The sequence below is a fragment of the Chinchilla lanigera genome, unplaced genomic scaffold (assembly GCF_000276665.1).
Source record: "Chinchilla lanigera isolate Chin_1 unplaced genomic scaffold, ChiLan1.0 scaffold00026, whole genome shotgun sequence".
Lineage (NCBI taxonomy): Eukaryota > Metazoa > Chordata > Mammalia > Rodentia > Chinchillidae > Chinchilla > Chinchilla lanigera.
The window spans coordinates 9,622,671-9,644,707 of NW_004955427.1; positions in this window are offsets into that span (position 1 = coordinate 9,622,671).

Consider the following 22,037-nt stretch of genomic DNA (forward strand, 5'->3'; position numbering starts at 1 on the left):
CACTTATCTAAAAATTCTACTCATCACGTAACTCACTAAATGTTATTAAATATTTTGTCAACATTATTTTTTAATATATGAGAGAAACATTTTCTTTACCAACAAAATTGCTAGGGAAGCATCCTCTCTTGTCAAACTGGGCATGTGTGCTAAGCATTATAACATGTTACCAAAAATTATGTCAATCAACTGAATCCTTACCAAGCACCCATGATCATGTGGACTACCAGAAGTTTAATACAGAGTGAAAAACTATCTTTACAAATTTTTTCTGGATGAAAAATGAATTTTAACCTTTTCACCTCCATCTCTGTCTGTCTTTCTGTCTCAGTATGTGTATCGCTCTCTCTGTCTCTTTCCCTCTCTCTCTCATACTAATAGCTAATACTTGCTTACATGTATAAAATAATTTGTTTTTTATCTCCTTGGTATTTAGGACAGGACATTTAAGGATGCATTCCCTTTGATTCCACCTTCCTGCTTTTCCTTTGTGCTTGAACCACTGAGAAACACGTTGATGGGGCTCAATGCTAGGGTTTTGCCAAGGTGTCTGATGCAGGAATTTATTAAAATAGATAGTTTTTTGATGAGTTCTTAAAAACAGAGAAATTGAGCGGGAGCTTAAATAGAAACCTAAGTAAAGTAATCTCTGAATGGGAGAAATTAAGATTCTAGGCAGCAAAAGCATAAAAGTAGAACATACTTTTTATCTTTGGCACCTACAATGCCAGAAAGGAAGAGGAAAAGTAGACTAAATTTGTGACAGTTTCCTCATCTGCAAGGCCACGAGTGCACTATTACATATTTTTGTTTGTTTGTTTGTTTGTTTCATTTTTCTTCCGGTACCAGGAATTGAACTCACGACCTTGCGCTTGCCAGGCAGGTGCTTTGCCGCTGAGCTAAATCCCCAGCCCCACTATTACATTTGGCTATGTAAGCATGCCAGCTACATTTATCCTTCCTTCTGAGTTTGCTATGTTTCTTGGGCTCAAGAAAAGTTTCTCTCTCGGGGTTGTTCATATAGTTGCAGTCGCACGCTGGCGTGTGAAAGCCCAACTGCTCTGTGTTCTCAAAGATGACTCATCTTGCTGGCAGTTGGCTGGGAGGGAGGGTACAGCTGTGGATGGGAGCACTACATGGTCTTCTTCATGAGCGTGGCTTCCATCAGTGTGCTGGCTAGGTTTTTAAAAAGGGTTGCAGAAGAGTAAGCATTCTAAGAGATCCATATGGGAGTTGGTAAGCTTCTTGTGACCTAACCTCAAAAATGCACAGTACCGCTTCTCCCACCTGCTACTTCTACATGGAGGTCATTAAGATCAGACCAGACTCAAACAAGGAAAATGAGGAGGAATGTCGGGTCACATTATAGAAAAGCAAGGGGAAGAGCGAGTGTTATACCACCTATCTTTAGAAAAGGAATTTGTCATGATCTTCTATGAGGACAGAGCATTTTACCCACCTCTCATATACAAAATCCTCTTACTCCCCAAATCTCATCATCTCCAAATCCAAATTACCGTCCACACCAAGTCCAGGGGTGGTTACAGTTTTGGGTCTGGGTGCAGTTCTTCCAGTACCACTCTTTGGGGACAGCTCTTCCCTGTTGGCTATATCTCTCTAAGGATGGCAGTGCAATACAGAAACATGTCAAGGGGCCAGAATGTTTATACTTTGTACTGACCTATCAGTGTTTTATCCTCGCTGTGCCTGGCAGCTGTTTAACGCTGCCTCTTCCTCTGCCTGCCCTTGGATGGAGTGCCGAGTCTCTCCTTTCTGGTTCCTCTAGCCACAGTTCTCGTTTCTGGCGGGTACATTGCTCTCTGACTCAGGCTGTTGGGTTTTCCTTGTCCTCCTAGCCATTATTTTTTTTTATCAGGAGTTAAAAATAAGAAGTAGCTTCTGGCTTAATTTAATAACACAGAGCCTATACCTGTGTATGGAGTGGCTTCACTAAAACGATAAAGCTTATTTGTTTATGAACACAGGGAAAGTGCAACCAACTGACTTCCTCCTGGTTTCCCAACTCTGGTACCATTGTGAAACCAGGTCACTGATGGAACATTTTCTCCCCTGAGGAAGAGGGCAGCTCACAGGACAGCTAGGAAGTGGTAAGAGCTTTTCCTTGACTGTGGCTCAGCTTCACAGGACCTCACATTTCCTAATTCTTGAAGCAGCAGAGGAGTGAATTTGGGTTTCTACACATTATCCACAAAGAAAATAAATGTCATGTTAGCTCTTTTGGGTCTGATGTGTGAATATTTACAAATTTCCCCATTTTTCCTACTTCCCTAGTACTTATCACAGTCAAGGCTTCCCTGGTCTCTGCCGTGGGACTGTATGAGTGGAGGCTGAGCTCATCGCCCATTGTTTCCTTTCGTCTCATGGTCCAGCACTGAGCTCCGGTCACACCAGATTTAGCGACTTCATTATACACCTACTTTAGTTAATAAAAGTCACTTTAAAAATCAGACAATGTGGAAGTTAAACTGAAAACACAAACCAAAGAAAAATAATTTATATTCATAAAATATAATCAAGGAGATAAAATAGTGAAGAACATTTAGATACTAACATAGCACCAAGGAGAAAATATGTATATATAGCACCAGTTTCTCAGTGATACCCTCTCCCCAGCAGCAGCTAACATGATATCTCACATACGTGTGTGTCATAGACTTACTAACTGAATTGTGCTTTGAATTGTCTCAGATGTTCTATGTCTGATTTTTGGTACACCATAAGAGCAATAGTCATTTTCTTATCTGGGTGTCCCCAATATTTAGCGCATTGCATTGTGGTATGAACACTCAGGGTTGATCTGTTGAAAATAAGAATAGTATGGTAACAAAGGTACATCTCACCTTATTAGTATAAAGCAAGGGAAGCCATAAGAGGATTCTCACCTGTTAAAGCTCTGTAATTGTTGATACACTGTGTCAACTTGAGAAGTTCAGAAGTTTACTCAGCAACTCAGCAGGAAGCCAGGGTCCTAACTTTGTAAATATCCTCATCCTGTGCAAGAGCAGGGCATGCAGATGGTATGAGTGCTACATGCTCCCTGGGTGGAGCAGCCTGCTTACATATAAGGGAGGAAAAGAGGCTTGTTCTCCCACCCCGCTTTTGCTCTTGCTGCTTTTGCTGTCTTCTGCCACCTTAAGTGCTGCCCCTGTGCCATGCCACCCTGCCTTGGAGCCAGTTGTTTATTGACTGGAACCTCCACAAACTGTGAGCTAAATAAACATTTTCCTCTTTAACTTGGGTGTCAGATATTTTGTCTCAGCAATGAGAGAGAAGCAACCAAGACAGGCTCATAAACAGTTAGGGACTGATCCAACAGCAGGTCCATCTACACTGAAGCTACTTAATTCCTTCTCAAAATAGCGTTACCTGGAGCTCCATCATTTCCCATCAAAGGAAATGACATCAGAAAGAAAAGTCAAAAGCAATGAAATGGAGAATGAAATGAACTCAAGATATATAAGGACTGGGGTTGTCTAGGAAAGATCAATATAGTCCTGACAACAAAATAAAGTGCTATCCCCCTCTTGACTAAAGCACAGCATCCAGATAAGCCACAGAGCATACGGCTGCTTCTGCCTCACCAGTCAGTGTGGTTTGAGGTGTGCCCGCCCACACTCACATCCTAGGAGCCCTGCTGGGGCAGCTGAGGCAAGCCAGGCTCTCTGTGTAGCACTGCTGCCCGTGAGCACACAAAGCAGGTGGCCTCTGGTGCGTGTGTTTGGCTTGGATCCTGCCCTTTCCCTAGAGCTGCCTGACGCTGATGTGTGGGCGGGGGAGTGGGCTTCTGAAGACTTGCTGGTCTCAGTCAGCACCTTGGTTTTGGGATAGCTTCTGAAGCAATTGTTCTCTGCAAGTAGGAGGGGAGTGAGCTCCCTTCTGCAGTTGCTGTAGACTTAGATCAGCCCGCAGATGTGAGCACCTCTACTTAGCCTTCTGATCACTAAGCCAGTTTCACCATGGTGGTGACAGAAGGGAATTTTCATGAAGAGTTTCACCAAGACACTGAATAATGCAAGAGGAAAATGAACAAGGGCAGCTTCAGAGCAAAGGCAACTGAACGCGTATTTCAATTCATTGCTTCTTTTAAGTTGGACTCATTGGGGACCTACTTATGAAGAACACTCTTGAAGTTCTTTGGGGGGATTTTCAGAGAGGTAACAGCAGAGCTGTCTTGGATGCTCACTTGGGCAATCAGGAAGGAGGGTGGCACCCCAGATTTTCCGGGCAGAGAATACACACAAAGGTAAGGAAGGAGGTGGTGTGCCTGATGGAACGGTGGAGGATTTGATGGTTTGTTGTAGTCAGAGTGAAACAAGCTGAGGAGGGCAGGGAGCTGAGGAATTAGGGCATGGCCCATTCACAGCTTTTGGAAGGGTTTGCTCCAGCATTTTCCATGGTTCTTTAGGTGAGATACAGGTTCGTGTGGAAGCACAAAATTTTACAGACAAGCTCTGAAATAATTGTGGTAAATACTCCTATAGCGTTCTCAAGCATATTTGAGTATTTAGAAATCTCTGTTTTATCACAAAGATGCATAAAAATAATCAGAGTAGGGTCTTCTCCATGTTAACCAGGCTTTATTTAAAAAAATCTAGACTATATTCATTAAGTACCCTTGTGGTTTGGGCTGGGGAGATACGTGCTTCTATTCCTCTAAGTTAATATAAAATGTTTGCAATCGTTGTAAGCACAGATTATGCAAATTTCATTGGTTTTTGTGGCCAGAGGTGGTCTAGGGAAAGAGTGAACAAGATAGCACATTTGATTTCTTAGTGATTTTGTGCATTTGTGTATAGCTTTACAAGCTTTCACAAGCAAGGATATACTTTTATAAACGAGGTTGTAAACTTACAAATCAGTGTCTGTTTATCAGTTGTGGTAATCATGAAATACTTTGCCTTTAAAAATCCATTTGAATTCTTGTGACATGTGAAACATAAAGTTAAAATCAAGAAAAATAATTAAAATGACAAAAATTCCAAAAAGCCTGAAATTGCAAAGGGTTGTGATGGACATGTTATGGTGTTTGAGGGTGCCTGCTGTGAATCTGACTAGGACATGCATGGTGGACGTAGCCTATAGCCCAAAGAGCGAAGCAGAAAGTGTCCATCTAGAGGCAGGAAAGAGATTTATGTTCTTAACTCAAAGTATAAATTTACTTCCTGGGAAATGCAAGTGAAATTACAATGTGATGCTTATGTGAAAAAGCCCTGGGCAACAATTGCACTAGCCAATCACTCCATGTGATATTTAAAAATCAGTTAGTTATAAACTATTTCCATCCCGGAGCCCACAGTCTGGTTTTGACATCTAAAAGGTACTTTAACATATTTAATAATCTAATCAGTCACTTAATAGTCCATGTAGAGTTTATTCTTTTTTATATTTATAATTTTTATAAAAAAGTTCTTATGGTGGTAAGAGAACAGCACGGACTCTAGGTCCTTAAGATTTTAGGTGCATAATATAGATTGCTAACTACAGACAGTGTTGGAGAGCAGACATCTAGAATTTATTCACACTGTACAAGTGAAAATTTGTAACTTATGAGAGTAACTACTCATTTTCCCCTCCTCCACCTCAGGCAACCTCCTTTTGACTTTCTGTTTCTGTGAGTTTCATTATTTGCCATATCCTATTGTAAGTGGAATCATGCAATATTTGTTCTTCTGTGACTAATTTATACGTTTAGCATAATGGCCTCCAGATTCATGCATGCTGTTGACTGTGACACATTTTCCTTCCTTTTAAAGGCTAGGATTCCACCCTAAGTATACACAATTTCTTTGTCTGTCCATTCACTGCAGATCCCTAGGTTGTTTCCATATTTTGTCTACTGTGGATAATGTTGTAAGAGCCTGGGAATGCGGAGTTGAAATCCTGGGTTCAATACCAGTGAACAGACATTCAGAAGTGAGGTGGTTGGGTCATGCGGTAACAGTATTTCCAATGTGCCACCGTGACTGCACCACTTTACACTCCCACAAACAGGGGACAGAGTTCTTCTTTGCCATATCACCAACAACACATTTTAACTTTTGTTTCTCAGATAATAACCATCCTAAAGGGTGTGAAGTGACACCATATTGTTTTTGACTAGCATTTCCGTGATGATCAGTGATGCTGAGTAGAGTTTCATAAATCTAGTGGCCAGTTGTGTGTCTTCTTTGAAGAAATATCTATCCAAGTCCTTGGCCTTTTAAAAATGGGGCTGTGTGTTTTTGTGCTATTGATTTATAAAAATTCCTTGTAATATTTAGGATCTTAGACCCTTATACTTTTATAAGGCATAGGGTTTGCAAGCATATTTTCCCACATTGTGGGTTGCCTTTCATTCTGCTGTATTTCTTTTGCTGAACTGAAACTTAATTTGATGGCGTCTCATTTGTCTAATTTTGATTTTATTTTGCTTGTGCTTTTTGTGTCATATCCAAAAGACCTTGCCAAGGCCAACGTCATTAAGTTTCTTGCCCCTGTTTTATTTCAGAAGTTTTAAATTTCTAGGTCTTATGTTTAAATCTTTAATTTATTCAAGTTGATTTTTGTGTATGGAGTAACATAAGGATCCAGTGTCACTTTTTTATGTCTGTATAACTAACTGGGTTTTGCAACACTGTTTGTTGGCTATCCATTCCTAATTGTGTACTCTTATATCACCCTTGTCAAAAATCAGTTGACCACTTTTGCACAGATTTATTATTGGTGTGATTAAGTAGAGGAATAAGTTCAGATTTTTAATATATAGTACATTGCTATAGTGACTATGACTATATTACTACTCTATTATGACTATGGTCATACTACTGTATAGTATACTTGAACTTTTCTATTATTTTCCTAATATAAATTTCCTATTATTTTCCATTGATCTATATGTCTGTATTTATACCAGTACAGTATTATATTGTTTTCACTACTCTAACTTTGAAATATATATTGTAGTTAGGAGTTTGGTGCATGTTCTCTCTCAAGATAGCTTTGGCTCTTCAGGATCATTTGTAGTTGGTTATGCATAAATTTTAGGATTTTTTCTATCTCTGTGAAAAAGAAGAATCAAGATTTTGTCAGCAAGATTTTGATATGGGTGGCACTGACTCTGAAGAGTGCTTTGGGTAGTATTGAAATGTTAATCATCTTATCTTCTGACCCCTGAATAAGGAATAGGTTTTCATTTATACATGACTTCTTTAATTTCTTTCATCAGTGACTTATAGTTTTCAGTATATCAGTCACTCAGGTTACCAAATTCTTAACCATTTTATTCTTGTTGCTGCAACTATAAATAAATGAAACTGTTTCTCAATTTCTTTTTGGGATAGTTTATTTTTATTCTATAGAAACTAAACTTATTTTCTATGTCAGTTTATATCCTTCAGCTTTATTGAATTTGTTTATTAATTCTAACAGATTTTTTGTTGAGTTGTTAAGCTTTTCTTTTCCCTTTTTTCTTTACTTTTATTAGTATGTTTGTAGTACATAATGATTACATTCATTGGTACATATACAGAACACATTTTAATATTTCCACTTCCATCCACTTCCTTTTATTTTTCCATCATTAAGATCATGTTATCAGTTAAAAAAGATAATTTTAATCTATTTTTTCCAAATCAGATGCCTATTATTTCTCTGTCTTGCCTAATTGCTCTGGCTAGGGCTTCCAGAAATGTACTAACCATGGGATTTTCATATAAGGCTTTTTATACTGTTAAGGTAAATTCCTTTAACACCTAGTTTGTTGAGAGAATTTTTTCTGAATGGTGGTGAATTTTGTCAAGCACCTTTTCTGCATCTATTGAAACAATCATCTGATTTTTATCCCCTACTATGTTAATGTAGTGAATCACATTAATTGATTTATATATGTTGAAGCATCTTTGCATTCCCATGATAAATCCTACTGGGTCATAGGGTGAGACATTTTTAGCATGTACTAGTTATAGGGAATAATGAGTTCATGCTTATAGTGGGCATGGCCTTTTACTGTGCTATTCAATTTGCTTTTCTGGTATTTTTGCAGCATTTTTGCATATATGTTCATCAAAGATATTGGCTGCTAGCTGCATCACTTACAGTGTTTTTGTCTTGCTTTCATATTGGGATGCTAATGGCCTTGTGAAATGAATTTGAAATAAATCTCTCTTTCTAAATATTTGAGAGTTTAAAAAGACTGAATGCCCACTCTTTAAGTGTTTGGTAGAATTCAGCCATAAAGCTATTTGATCTTGGCTTTTCCTTATTGGGAGGTTTTCTATTTTCTCTTTAAATAAAGTTGTATGTGTTTAAGTTATACAACATGATTTTTGATATTCATATGCATAGTGAAATTGTTACTACAATCAAGCAAATTCACATATTCATCTCATCGTTTGTGTGTGTGTGTGTGTGTGTATGTGCATGTGTAGTGAAAGCACCTAAAATCTACCCTCAGAAAATTTCAAGTGTACTACACAGTATTACGACCATTGTCACAATACAGTAATAATATAGTCGTAGTCACTATAGTCATAATATTGTATATTAAAAATCTGAACTTACTCCTCTACTTAATCACACCTGTGCACCATTTGACCAACTTCTCTCCCTTCCTTCAACTTTTCTGCTCAATTAATCATAGTCCTAATTTCTGCTTTTATCTATTTGATATTTTAAAATTTCACAAATAATTGCAATCATGCAGTGCTCCTTTTCTGGGTTTGGCTTGTCTTGCTTTGCATAATACCTTCCAGGTTCATGTCTCTTATTGCAAATGGCAGGCACTCTTTCACTAAGACCAAATAAAATTCCATTGTACACATGCAGCAATTCTTTATCCATTTACCCACTGATGGACACGTGTTCCCATAGCTTGGCTATTGTGAATAATGCCGCAATGAAAACAGACCCACGTATCTCCCTTCAAGGTATGAATTTCATTTTCTTTGGATATATACTCAGAAGAGCGATTGCTCAGGCATGTGGCTGTTCTATTTTTAATTTCTGTTTGTTGTGGTGCTGGAAATTACATCTAAGGCCTCACATACATATACAGGTAAGTTTCTACCACTGAGTTATACTCTAGATTTATGTTTAATTTTTGAACACATTTCATACCGCTTTCCATGATGGCTGTACCTGCTCATATTTTCCAGTGTCAGGGGCACATTTTTCTCCACACCCTTCCCAGCACTTGTTCTCTACTATGTTTTCTTTAATCGGCGTATCTCATTTTGACTTTAATTTGCATATCCCTGATGCTTAGTAATATGGATCATTTTTAAATATACAGTAATACCTTAGTTCACAAAGCTTTACTTCTCGAACAGTTCAGTTCACAAACAGAAGCGTTCGGCAAAATTTTGCTTCCATTTGTCAACTCTGCGTAGGGTGATGAACAGGACTGCAGCCATCTTCCCCAGAAACATGGAACCAATTAAGTTCCTGAACCAACGTACTACTGTACCTGTTGGCTATTTGTGTGTCTCCTTGGAGAAATATCTATTCAAAGTTTGTCGTTATTTAGTTCTTTGAGTTCCTTATGTATTTTGGATAATAGTTGCTTATTGGATATATGGTTTCCAAGTATTTTCTCTCAATCCATAATTTATATTTCATTTTGTTGTTTCTTTTGCTGTGTAGGAGCTATAAAATTTCATGTCTTCTCATTTGATTATTTTTGGTTTTGTTGCCTGGGATTCTGGCACAAAATATATTATTCTTACACAAAATATATTTACTAAGATTAATGTCAAAGAGATTTTCTTTTCAGAGTTTTACAGTTGCAGGTTTTATATGCAGGCCTTTAATCAATTTTGAACTGAATTTGGTATATAGTATAAAATAAAGGCTGAATTGCATTCATTTAAATGTGGTTATCCAGGCTTCCTAACACCTTTAATTGAAGAGACTTTCCTTTTCCCCAATGTGTATTCTTCACTCTCACTTTGAAAACTGGTTGGCTGTGTAAGCTTGAGTATATTTCTGACCTCTCCAGGCTACTTCACTGGTCTATTTTTATACCAGTACCATACTTCTTATGCCAGCACTATGAATTTCATTAAAAACTTTGATATATAATGTGAAATCAGGAAGAATGATACTTCTAACTTTGTTTTTCTTTTGCCACATTGTTTTGGCTACTTGGGACTCTACACACCTTTTAGGATTTTCTTCCTTTTTTTGTGAAAAATGACATTGAGAGTATTGGAGGAATTGTGTTCAATCTGTTTATCACCTTAGGTAATATTGATATCTCAACCATACTGCTTTTTCCAATCCACGAACATAGGCTATTGTCCATTTATTTATTTGTATTTTCTTTATTTTTGAATAAATATTTTATGGTATTCAGAATAAAACCCAGAGCCATGCTATCACTAAGCTTCATCTCCTGTCCATTTTATTTTTTATTTTTTATTTACTTATTCATTTTTTTTGCGGTACCAGGGGTCGAACTCACAACCTTGCACTTGCCAGGCAGGTGCTTATGCCACTGAGCTGTATCCCCAGCCCCTTTATTTTTTATTTTGATAGAAGTTCTCATTAAGTTGTCTGGGGAACACTCAAACTTGTGATTTTCCTGTCCCAGCATCCCTCATCATCAATGAGTGTGTGTATGTGTGAAGTATTCATGGTTTTCTACAAATAAGAATGTGTGATTTAAGTAATTTTATTTCTTCCTTTCTCATTTAGATGCAAAGCATTTCTTTTTCTTGCCTGCCTGCCTTACTGACACTTCCCAATCAAGCAGAATAGTAGTGGTGAGGGTGGAATTCTTATCTTCTACTGAGTCTTAGAAGAAAAGCTCTCAGTTTTTCTTCATTAATTAAGATTTTTAGCTGTTGACCTTTCGAAAATGGCCTTTATTGCACTGACAGATTTACTTCTATACCTATTTTATTAAGAATGGATGTTGAACTTTTTAAGTTGACTTTTATGTGTCTATTAAGGTTATGGTAGCTTTTTAATCTAACTTTATACCTTAAAGAACTAGAAAAAGGGAACAAACTAACCCAAAGTTAGTAGAAGCGTAGAAATAATAAATATATGAGCAAAAATAAAATAATGAATGGTAAAACTATAAAGAACAACAAAATTTAGTAGGATTTTTGACAAAAATATACAAAATTGGCAAACTCTGACTTGGGCCCAGAGAAAAAGATAGAATATGCAAACAGATGAAACAAAATGCCAAAGTGGTGATATTATAATTGATGTATGACATCCAAAAAGGTCCCAAGGTACTATTATGAAAAATTTTATTCCAACAATTCGGGTAATTTAGAAGTAGATACATTCTTAGAACCATACAGCCTATCAAGATAGAATTGAGAAGAAATAGCCTGAACAGAGTAATGAAAAATAAGAGGACTGAAGTAGTAATAAAAATCCTTCCAAGAAAGGAAAGCTCAGAACCATACTGCTTATGGCTAAATTAATCAAATATTCAAAGAAGAAGTAATACTGATAATTATTTAACATTTCAGAACATACAAAAGGAAATACTTCCAACATCATTTTACGAGGCCAGCATCAAGCTGACTTTTTTTTATTTTAAAGAAAACAAAAATAAACAATAAACACAACAGTACAAAATTTCAAAACAAGATTGTAGGAGAGTAACAATGGTTAGTACAATTCATATTGTCATCTTTAAAGCAGTTGCTTATATTATGAGATATAGGCCTGAAAAGTTGATCAAGCAATATAGGCATAAACCTTTCTTTTCAATAAACTTATAGCAATAGGTAATATAACTATCTTAACTATCTTGTGTGTGTGTTTGTATGTATATATTTTTTTCCTTTTTTAAAGCCAGGCAAGTACACCATATGAAATGAGCAGTGCAAGACAATATTTCTCATAAAGATAGATGGAAAAATCTTCAATACAGCACTAGTATATCAATTCCAACAACACATGGAAAAGATTATATACCACTACCAAGTACATTTATCTTTGGAATTCAAAAAATATTCTTGAATATTAATTCAATCTTATTTGTTATTTACCTGTTCAATTTTTCCATTTATTTATGATTTAGTTTTGGTAAGCTATATGTTTCTAAGAAGTTATTTGCTCTAATTTATCCATTTTGTTGGTGTATAAATTTTCAAAATGTACTCTTAGGATTCTTCTTTTTTTGTGGCATCTGTTCTAATATCTCTTCATTCATTTCTGTTTTTGTCTTTTCTCTCTTAGTCTAGCTAAGATTTTATCAATTTTTATTTAGGCTTTCAAAACAAGTATTAATTTCATTGTTTTCTATTATCCTTTAATTTCCACTCTAATCATTACTATTTTCTTCTCTAACTTTGGACTTAGTTGGTTCTACTTTTCTTGATTATTTAAAGTTTTATATTGAATGTGCTACTCTTTGAGGCTTTTGTAGCTAAAAATTTCCTTTTTGCTATTGCTTTTGCTGTAATCCATATATTTTGAAATGTTACATTTTCATTGGTTCCAAGATATTTTCTAAATGTTCCCTCCTTTTTTGGTGAAAATGAAAAATCGTTTATTTTAGAGAGATGGTCTGGGCATCATCAAGAGTGACATACTGAAGTCTTCTCCTGTTAGTGTTTTGCTATTAACTTACCCTTTCAGTTCTGTCAGCTTTTGTTTATATATTTAGGTGCTATGGTATTGGGTATATATACATTTATAGTTCTATGATAGTGATAAATTATTCCTTTTATCATTATACAATGACTTCTTTATTTCTTGTTCTTCTTACCATTATGTAATGACCTTCTTTATCTCTTCTGACAACATTTGACTTAACAGTCACTTCTGACACAAGTGTATTTACCCTGCTGTTTTTTGATCACTTTTCACATGAATCATCATTTTCCATCCCTTCACTTTCAACTTACATATATCTTTGATTCTGAAGTGAGTCTCTTGTAGATGACATATAGTTGCATCTTTTTTTAAAATCTGTTCAGCAAATCTATAGCTTTTGATTAAAGATTTTAATATAATATCATTTAAAGAAATTATTGAGAAGACATTATAATTTTGTTAATCTTTTTGTCTGTCTGAGTTTTTTTGGCCTCCTCTTCTCTTTCTGTCTTCACTTGTGATTTTTTGGGTTTTTTTGCAGTGATGTGCTTTGATCTTTTCTCCTGCTTTGTGGATTTATTGCAAATGATTTATTGGTAGTTACCATGAGGCATACATAAAACTTCTTATAACAGTCTATTTTAACTTGTTAACACCTTAACTTTACTCACATTAAAAGTCCCACAATTTTTCCTTTCCCTTCACACACTTTATGTAATATTTTATGTTGTGTATCCATTATCAAATATTAGCATTTTTGTTATTGTTATAGCTTTGTGTTTTAAGGTTACATTGTACTTAAAAGTGATTTATAGAGCACTATTCCATTATTACAATATTATGTCTTTGTGTATATATTTATTTTATCAGTAAGTATCATTCTTTCATATGCTTTTATGTTGCTGTTTACTATCCTTCCATTTCAATTTGAAGAACTCCTTTTTTAACATTTCTCGTAATGCATATCTAGCAGTGATCACTCCCCTCAGCTTTTATTTGTCTAAGAAAGTCTTTATTTTTCCTTAATTTCTAAAAGACAGTTTTTCTGGTAAAGTATTCTCGGCAAGAATTTGTTTTTATTCTCAGTATTTATGAACACATCTCACTACTTTTTAGACTGCAAGATTTCTGCTGAGAAAACCTTTGAGAGTCTTATGGATTCTCCCTTGTATGTGATAAGTTGCTTTTCTCATGTTACTTTAAATTTTTCTCATTATTCTTGGATTTTGAATATTGGATTATGTTTTTTTATTTTAAAAAATTTAAAAACTGACAAAACAATAATAAAGACAAAATAAAAACAACAAAGATGATACATAACCTCAAGACAAAATGATAGATATTTACAGTGGTTGTTAAATTACATATTGTCATCTTCAACAAAGTTGCTCAGTCCATCAGACATAAGAATGTGAGATTGATGGATTCGAATATGTTGAGTGTAGACTTCCTTGGCATAATCTTACTTGACATATTTTGAACCTCCATTAGTCTGAATGTCCACTTTCCCTGCAAATTTGGGAAGTTTTCAGCCATTATTTATAAAGTAAGCTTTGCTACTTTTATTGTATTATTCTCTTTTTAGCAATCACCTGATGTATAGATTAGCTTGTTTGATGGTTCTTACTAATTCCCTTAGGTTTTCTTCAATCTGTTTTGTTCTTTTTTCTTTTATTCCAGTGACTGGATAATTTAAGATGATCTGACCAAGTCTGCTGTTGACCTCTTCTAGTGAAATTTTTAAGCTCAATTCTTCAGTTACAATCTATTAATTTTTCTTTATCATTAACTATCTCTTTGTTAATATTCTTATTTTGTTCACTAATATTCTTATTTTATTAACATATCATTTTCTGTACATTGCTTGGTTTTCAATTTGTGTTCACTATAATTCCCTGAGCTTATTTAGGATGATTATTTTAGGCAATTCATCAGTCTCCATTTCTTTAGGGTGGGTTACTGGAGAATTATTTTTTTTGACTGTGTGTATTTTCCTGATTTTTTTCTTTATTCTAGCTTCAAATTAGTATTTGTGCATTTAAAGATACAGATCCTGTCTTGGCCTTTATACACTAACTTTGACTAGGAAAATCCTTCACTAGTTATACCAGATAGACTTGGGCTTTTGTCTCTGGTTTCCACAGGTTTCAAGTACTTTTTCTTCCAGCAGACTTTAATTTCTTGCACTGTCTTGTGTCTAATTATGTTAGTTCTGCCAAGTGTTTCCTTTTTTCTTAATAAGCATAAATATTGCACCCTTAAGTGGTTCACTGAAGCGTTGGGCACATTGGGCACATTGGGGGCAAACTGTACTTTGCCCCTTAACTACTAAAAGACAGACCTCCAATCCTCATAGAGCTAGGCTCGCTAAGTTTCCTTACACATAGGTCCTTTTCCTCAGCACTATTTGTGAGGGAGGGCAGAAACAGTCCCTTAAAGAGCACTCTGAAAAAGCTGATAAAGTTAGAGGCACATTCTACTTCTCCCTGCCTCCTGATACAGACACCTTGGTTCTTTCCTTCTAAGCTTCACAGAGCTTTGGCATTCCCTCTGGGTGCTTCAGATGTCAGAAACTGGACTCAGAGAGTTCCCTGAAAGGCCAGGGCTGTCACACATTTGAGGATCCTCTTCCTCCCAGAAGTGAAATCTCTCTTAGTGCTGAGCTGTTTGAGCTCGGTGGAGGGAATGATGCAGGTAAAGTGAGACCGGTCTGACCCCCACAGTCTACCTAGTCTCAGTTCAGTGTGCATTAGCATATTGCAACCTCTTAACTTGATTTTTCGTGAAGGTATTTTGTTATATGTAGAGTTGTTGAATTTATGTTTATGTGGAGTACTGTCAGCCGGGACTCACTATTCTACTCTTTCAAGGATCAAGGTATCTATTCTTAAAGGAAAGTAGACATTTTTAACACCTTGTTTTTCTATCACCTTCCCCTCTATTTCCTTCATGCAGAGTGACTGCCTCCACATTTCTTTCTCATGTTCGATGCCCTCATTCCTTTTACTCTCTGGGCTTCCTCCAAGTGCACATAGCCTTGCTTTTACTTTAGTTACTTTAGGACAAAGCAATGATAAAAACTCTGTGTTCCTATTATTCTTTCTCCATCACCCATTTCTTTAGAACTGGGAAGAGGCCAAGATGTGACCCAAAATGTGAACTCTTTAGAATTCTGGAGAAAGGTAAATGGTGATAATGCTCAAAAATTAATCTTTTATTAGTAAAATCATTACTTTTCAATTAAAAAATATTTATAAGGAGGTACGTCACGAAATTCACAATCAAATAATAAAATAAAATTACTTAATATTTTTAACTCAGTTTCAGGATTACATTGAAAGACCGAATTCATGAAAAAAGAAGAAAATTGGATCAACTACCATAATGGAGATAAGAGTGCCTGGAAAAACTAGCTGAAAGACAGAATTTAATTTTAACCATTAAGATACTGCTGGAGGAAGACAAAGATCTTATGGGTTTGCTTACATCATTTATGCTAAAAGCATCTAAAGTCAGGTTAATCTATAGTGTATTTGATTGTAATAGGCTGGATGAAATTTTCAAAATATATATAGTTTTATTGAATATGTTATTAAAGGGAATGTATAAACATAAATAAAAATAGAGGCAAATCTCCAAAGAACAGAACTCTTATAGGGGAAAATCCTATGGCCACTAAGCTGCTCAGTGTAGCAAGAGCTTCTTCATTCTCATTTAGGACCTTTGGCCTTAAAATCTTTGTATCGTCAACAGAGAGGTAAAATTGTCAATTTAAAAGACATTGAAACTGCAAATTTTAAAACTCTCCATTCTAAATATACTGGGAATTACAAACTGAATTACACACTGTAGAATTTCTAAAAACAAAAATGAAAGTTCTATGTAGCGGAACCCATAGTATATAATTAAAGCAGAAATCAAAATGTGATTCCTAATCTTAAATATCTATTTATGAAGAAAGTTAAAAGAGCAGAGATACACAAAATATCACACAAGAAAAATAGCAAAGTAGAAGTTAATATAGTAAAATTTTGTAAAATATAACAACTAATTTAAAATACAGATTCTTTTTTAAACTAGTGAAATAGACCAACAAACTTAATTTTTAAAAGGGAGAAAGTACAAATACACAAATAAGTCAGAAACCATCAAACCATTTGAAAAATTGTAAGTACTGCTTGGCAGAATTCTGGGTAAATGCGCTTGAAAAATCTAGATCAGATGGATACAGTCTTAGGAAAGTACAGTTTTCCAGAACTGAGCCTGCTAAAAAGAGAAATCTTAAACAGAACATTTTTCTTTGACAAATTGGAGAAATTAAAATCTAAGAACTAGTTCAAAAGAATGCACTAGGACAAGGTGCTTTTACAGAAAAACACGAGCCAACTTTCAAGGACCAGATATTCACATTGCTACTTATTGAAATTGTCAGGCATAGAAAAAAGGAAAAAAAAATACCCTTCCAAATTCTTTTCATGGAGCAAGTATAATTCCTATGCATATATTTTACACTTGATAGCATATAGTAAAACTCATAAAGTTAACACTCAAAAATGAAAGCTATATGCTAACACATTTTGAATGAGGCAAAAATTGGGAAAATGTGAACAAATTAAATCCATATTAATAAGTGACATACTGTGACCATGTGAAATTTATTTTTAGAATAGAAAGGTCAGTTAGTTTTAGAGAATTTATTAATTTAATTCACCTATTACTGGATCTAGTGGAAAAATCTTCTGATAATATTCATATATACAGAAAGTTCTTAAAAAAATTGTGCATCTACTTCTGATAAAAAAATCAGTAAAATAAAAATTAAAATGACTTCCTTAACATAATAAAAATATGTATGCTTTGGTATTTAATTATTTTAATGGAGAAATTATAGAAGCTTTCTTCAGAAGGCAAGGATAAGCAATATTTTCTTTACTATTTAATAGTTTATTAGAGGCTGCTGACTGGCAATATTGTATTTCTTAATATGGGTAATTATGTTGTACTGATTTTATAATTATTTCCTAAATTGTATATGTGCATTTTATATATTCTTTAGAATACATATTTCACAATAAAATACTTAAAAAATGCTGCATAAGGCAGACATATATACACATATTTAATAGATCTCTTTGACGTAATTTATGTTCATTTGTGTATTTAAGACTTGAGACTGATCGATATAAAACCAGACATTTTCAGCAAAGTAATAGAAGTACCATAGATTCAAGACATGCAGCACGATACATAAAATGGTTCCATAGCCTTTTTATTGCTAGTGATAAAAATTTAAATCAGTTGCAGTTGATGTATTGCTAAGAAGAAAAGCACAATCATTTTTGAACTTGAAGTATAAAACTTTACCTGCAAAAGGCTACCAGTGCAGTTTCTACCTGGGACATTTAAAGAACGTGGAGGTCATCACTCTCATCCTTACAACAAAAAGTTGGACAAACTGAAAATTAACACTTTTTCTTAGGCCCATCAGAACTGAGGGTACAGGGGAAGACATCACCCTGAAATCTGAAGAAGCAGGAAAATCCAAATGGTCACACCAAGATTTGCTTACCTCAGACAGAAACCATGGAAGGAATAAACTGGTAAAAGTACATACATGGCAATTTTGGTGAATCTTGAAAGGCTGATTGTGGACTAATGTGAAAGTAACTCCCAGGAGCCCCAGTGTTAGGGAGTTTCCCTCACATTCTGGGTATTACCTCCAAAATCCCAGTAACTTTTCATGATGAAGATCTAAGAAAGATTTCCCCTTGTGATTCTGGCAGGAAGGCAATATATTGAAACTCACCTGCTTAGATCCTCCCCATAGCAAAGCCTGACTTTTCATGGAGAAAGACTTTTTCAGAGCTGTGGCAGAGAGGCATTTCTCTCTCTCACTCTGGCCCCATCTAGCCTATTTGTCTCACCAAATATCAGAACGATGGGAAAACTGTACAAGAAGAATAACTTGTGAAACTCACAGCACAAAGACACAACCCTGTAAAGGCTGAGATTTCATTGAAAGATTAAAATATGATTTCTTCCATACAAACCTTTCCAACACACCAACAGGATTCTGGTAAACTGCTGTATCAGTGAGTAAGAGTTGAAAGACTTGCAAAACATAAATCATCTTTGAGGGAGAGGACTTAAGAAGCCCAAAGTGAAAACGACAGAGAAAAAATAAGGACATTGGAGAAACTTGGTGTCTGTCCTCTGTAGTTGGTTATACCAAACATTAAAGAGAACCCGGATCCTTTAACATAAATCCTTCTTCTTTTGTTAATTGAGCAGAGTTTCTATTACTTAACACTCCATCGCTGGCTTTCAACAATGAACAACAAAAGACAAGAAAAAAGTTTTAAAAGACAAATCATCACACCAGATTCAGATATGACACAGATATTGGAATCAGCGACAGAAAATTTAAAATAATTATGATTAATATGCTATGAGAGAACTTTAGTGGAAAAAGTAGACTATATACAAGAACAGATGAATAATGAAATAGATGGAAATTCTAAGAAAAAAAAAGACAGTAAATTCTAGAAAGATGCCATGATTAAAGAAAAAAAAGCAGTATGCAACCCAGTGTCCAAGAACTGTAAGACAATTTCAAATGTTGCAATTTATATAGCTGGAAAATCAGACGAAGAAAGAGAAAAGAAAAAAAACACAAAAACAAAAACAAAACATTTGAAGTAATATCACTAACAATGATAGTCCTAAGAATGAACTTAACAAGACACTATGTTAGTATGTTTTCTATTACTATAATAAAATGTCTGAGGCTGACTAATTTATCAAGAAAAGCATTTTAGTTGGCTTGCAGTTTTGGAGGCAGAAAATCCAAGCAGCATGGTGCCAGCTCTTGCAGAGGCTCTCTGATTGTGTCACATCATGGTGGATTGCTTCATTGTAAAAGCCTGCATGAGAGGGAGAGACCATATGGTGTGACAGGAAGCCAGAGAGAAATTCAGGAGTCAGATTCAGGCTTTGATAGCAATTCGTTCCCATAAGAACTCACCAGAGTCCCACAAGAACCATGTCAATGGCTTCCCAGGGCAGGGTTCCCAGTAACCTAGTGATATCCCCTTAGGCTCTGTCTGTTCAAGGTCTCACCTCCTCAACACTGCCACCCTGGAGACCAAGTTTCTGATAAATTAAAGACAGCCCAACTCCTGGAACATAAATCCTCTTTCCCATGAACTCCTTATGGGACAAACCACACCCCAAACCTATGAAACACCAAGACATGAATCCTTGAAAACACAAGGTGTGACAAAAATATTTTGAGAGAACACCCAGACACATCATATTGAAGAGTCAGTTTCCTATGGAGGATAGACAAGTATTCCACGCAGAGGAATTTCAAATGATTGATGTAAATACCACACCTCTAAGAAGGTGGAGTATAACATTTTGTTTCTCAAGCTGGGTTGTACAGAGTGAATGATGCTATTTCAAATAAAACAGTGTGTACAGGAAGAGCACAAAGAATAACTTTTGAGTAGAAAACATTGGTACAAACTACTGCAAGCCGGGTAACCAAAATCAGTATCAACACAGTTAATACCGAGCGTATTAATAACACAGAATTCTTTGTAAGTTACATAAATTGTCCATATCTCTGATGTAATCTGTAGAGAATGACACTTAACCTGTGCTATCTTCTTTCCCCAAACATAATCACTGTCCAGTCATGAGAAATACCCTGGACAAATCCCTACTGAGGCACATTTTTCAAGACATTGAAGCAGTACTCTTCAAAACTACCAAGATAATAAAAAACAAAGGAAATCTGAGAAACCATCAAAACTAAGAGAAGCCTGAAGAGCTGTGATTACTACACACAGTGTGAGTTCGTGGGTGAAGATTTGGAATATCAAAATGGGCAGGGAAAAATGAAGAAAGTAAACCAAGGGATAAAAATGACATATGTAGCAAAATCAAGTTCTTCAGTATGTTTAAGGGTAAAACATGGGCAAGTCACTATGGGATTTAGGACTGTCTGGATTTACCAATTTGATTTAGGCTAATTCCATTCTGTAACTGAATAAACACTCAGCACCCCATGTGCTCATGGAACCCCTTCAGGCTTTATAGAAAATCACCTGAATGCATAAGAAATAGTCCCTGCATTAAGAAGCTTACATAATACAGTTTAAAGGCCTTTGTACACAATTTTTATAACATTTCCTTCAAATCCAGATTGTAAGAATACGAATAGAACTAATAAATATGTTAGATCTTTGTCATGTGGGATTTCACTGGGCAGTGAATTTATGTGTTTGCCTTAAAAACAGTGCTGGTTTCTTTTCAACAATACAATAGCTCAGTTGACATTGAGCTAGTAGTTCTATTTTTAAGATTTAAAAAATGTATCTGCATTTCCTTACCTGACTAAAACTAGTTTCTCATTTTTCTTTTAGACGTAATTAATTCAATGTTCAAAAATATGACAGTTCTTGAAAGAGCTGTAAAATACCAATATTTATCCTTGGTCATGATCCTCAGAATGATTTATGAGCCTTTCCTTTTGCCTGGGAAGTTTTAAGTGCTTCAATTTAGCAGCTTTTGGTATTAAATGAAGACCTGGATTTCTGAGCAAAATGATGCCCATTTGCTGTGATCTCTTCTCCCCAGTTTTGCTTTTATTGTTTATCAACGTGGCAATTTGAGGTCTTTGTATACTCATTGAGTGCTAACAGTTTGATGTTGCTAATGCCAAGATTTTACTGATAAAAGAAGCACAACGACAAGGAGCAGCAATATATAGAGGCACTTGTCAGTTTAAATTAGCAAGGGAGGATGCAAATATGAAAAAGAAAGTAGGTATGAGATCTTTTAATCCTCTCCTTAGTGAAAACAGGTTTAAATTAAAAAGGCTCCTGACAATTTACCAAAGTATTTCAATGAGAACCAAACAAATGCTAACTGTATACATAAATATTTATGCTTTTATTCCTCTCCCATTTTTTTTTTCTAGGAACATAGATGCTTAAATGCAATGGCCTTTAAAAAATTGCTGACTCTGCAGAGTTTCCTTGGAAATTCTGCTAGCTAAGATCCAGTGTGGGAAGAGAAGACACAGTTGTGTTAGTTTTATTTATTTAAAACTTATTTCCCACAGCAAAGTATTTCCCCAGTGCTTATTTCCCACAGGAAATCCATTACACCTTGCAGGGAAACTGACTTCAAGGGTGGGTTAATGAGATTACAGTTTGCTTAATATCGTGAAATCCATCTTCATCATTTCCAAAATTTTAAAGCAGTTTTATCTTGTCATATACTTAGGTCCATCTCTAAAAGCTGCCATTGAAAGTTTATCCACATATGCAAAGAACACAAAGTTTCAAGGACAGATTGTATTAGCCTGCTAATATGATGTTTAACAACATGACACACCTTCTTATTGCGGTAAAAACCACGCAAGTGCTTTTGTTGCACTCATTGAAGATGAGGTCATCAGGAAAATA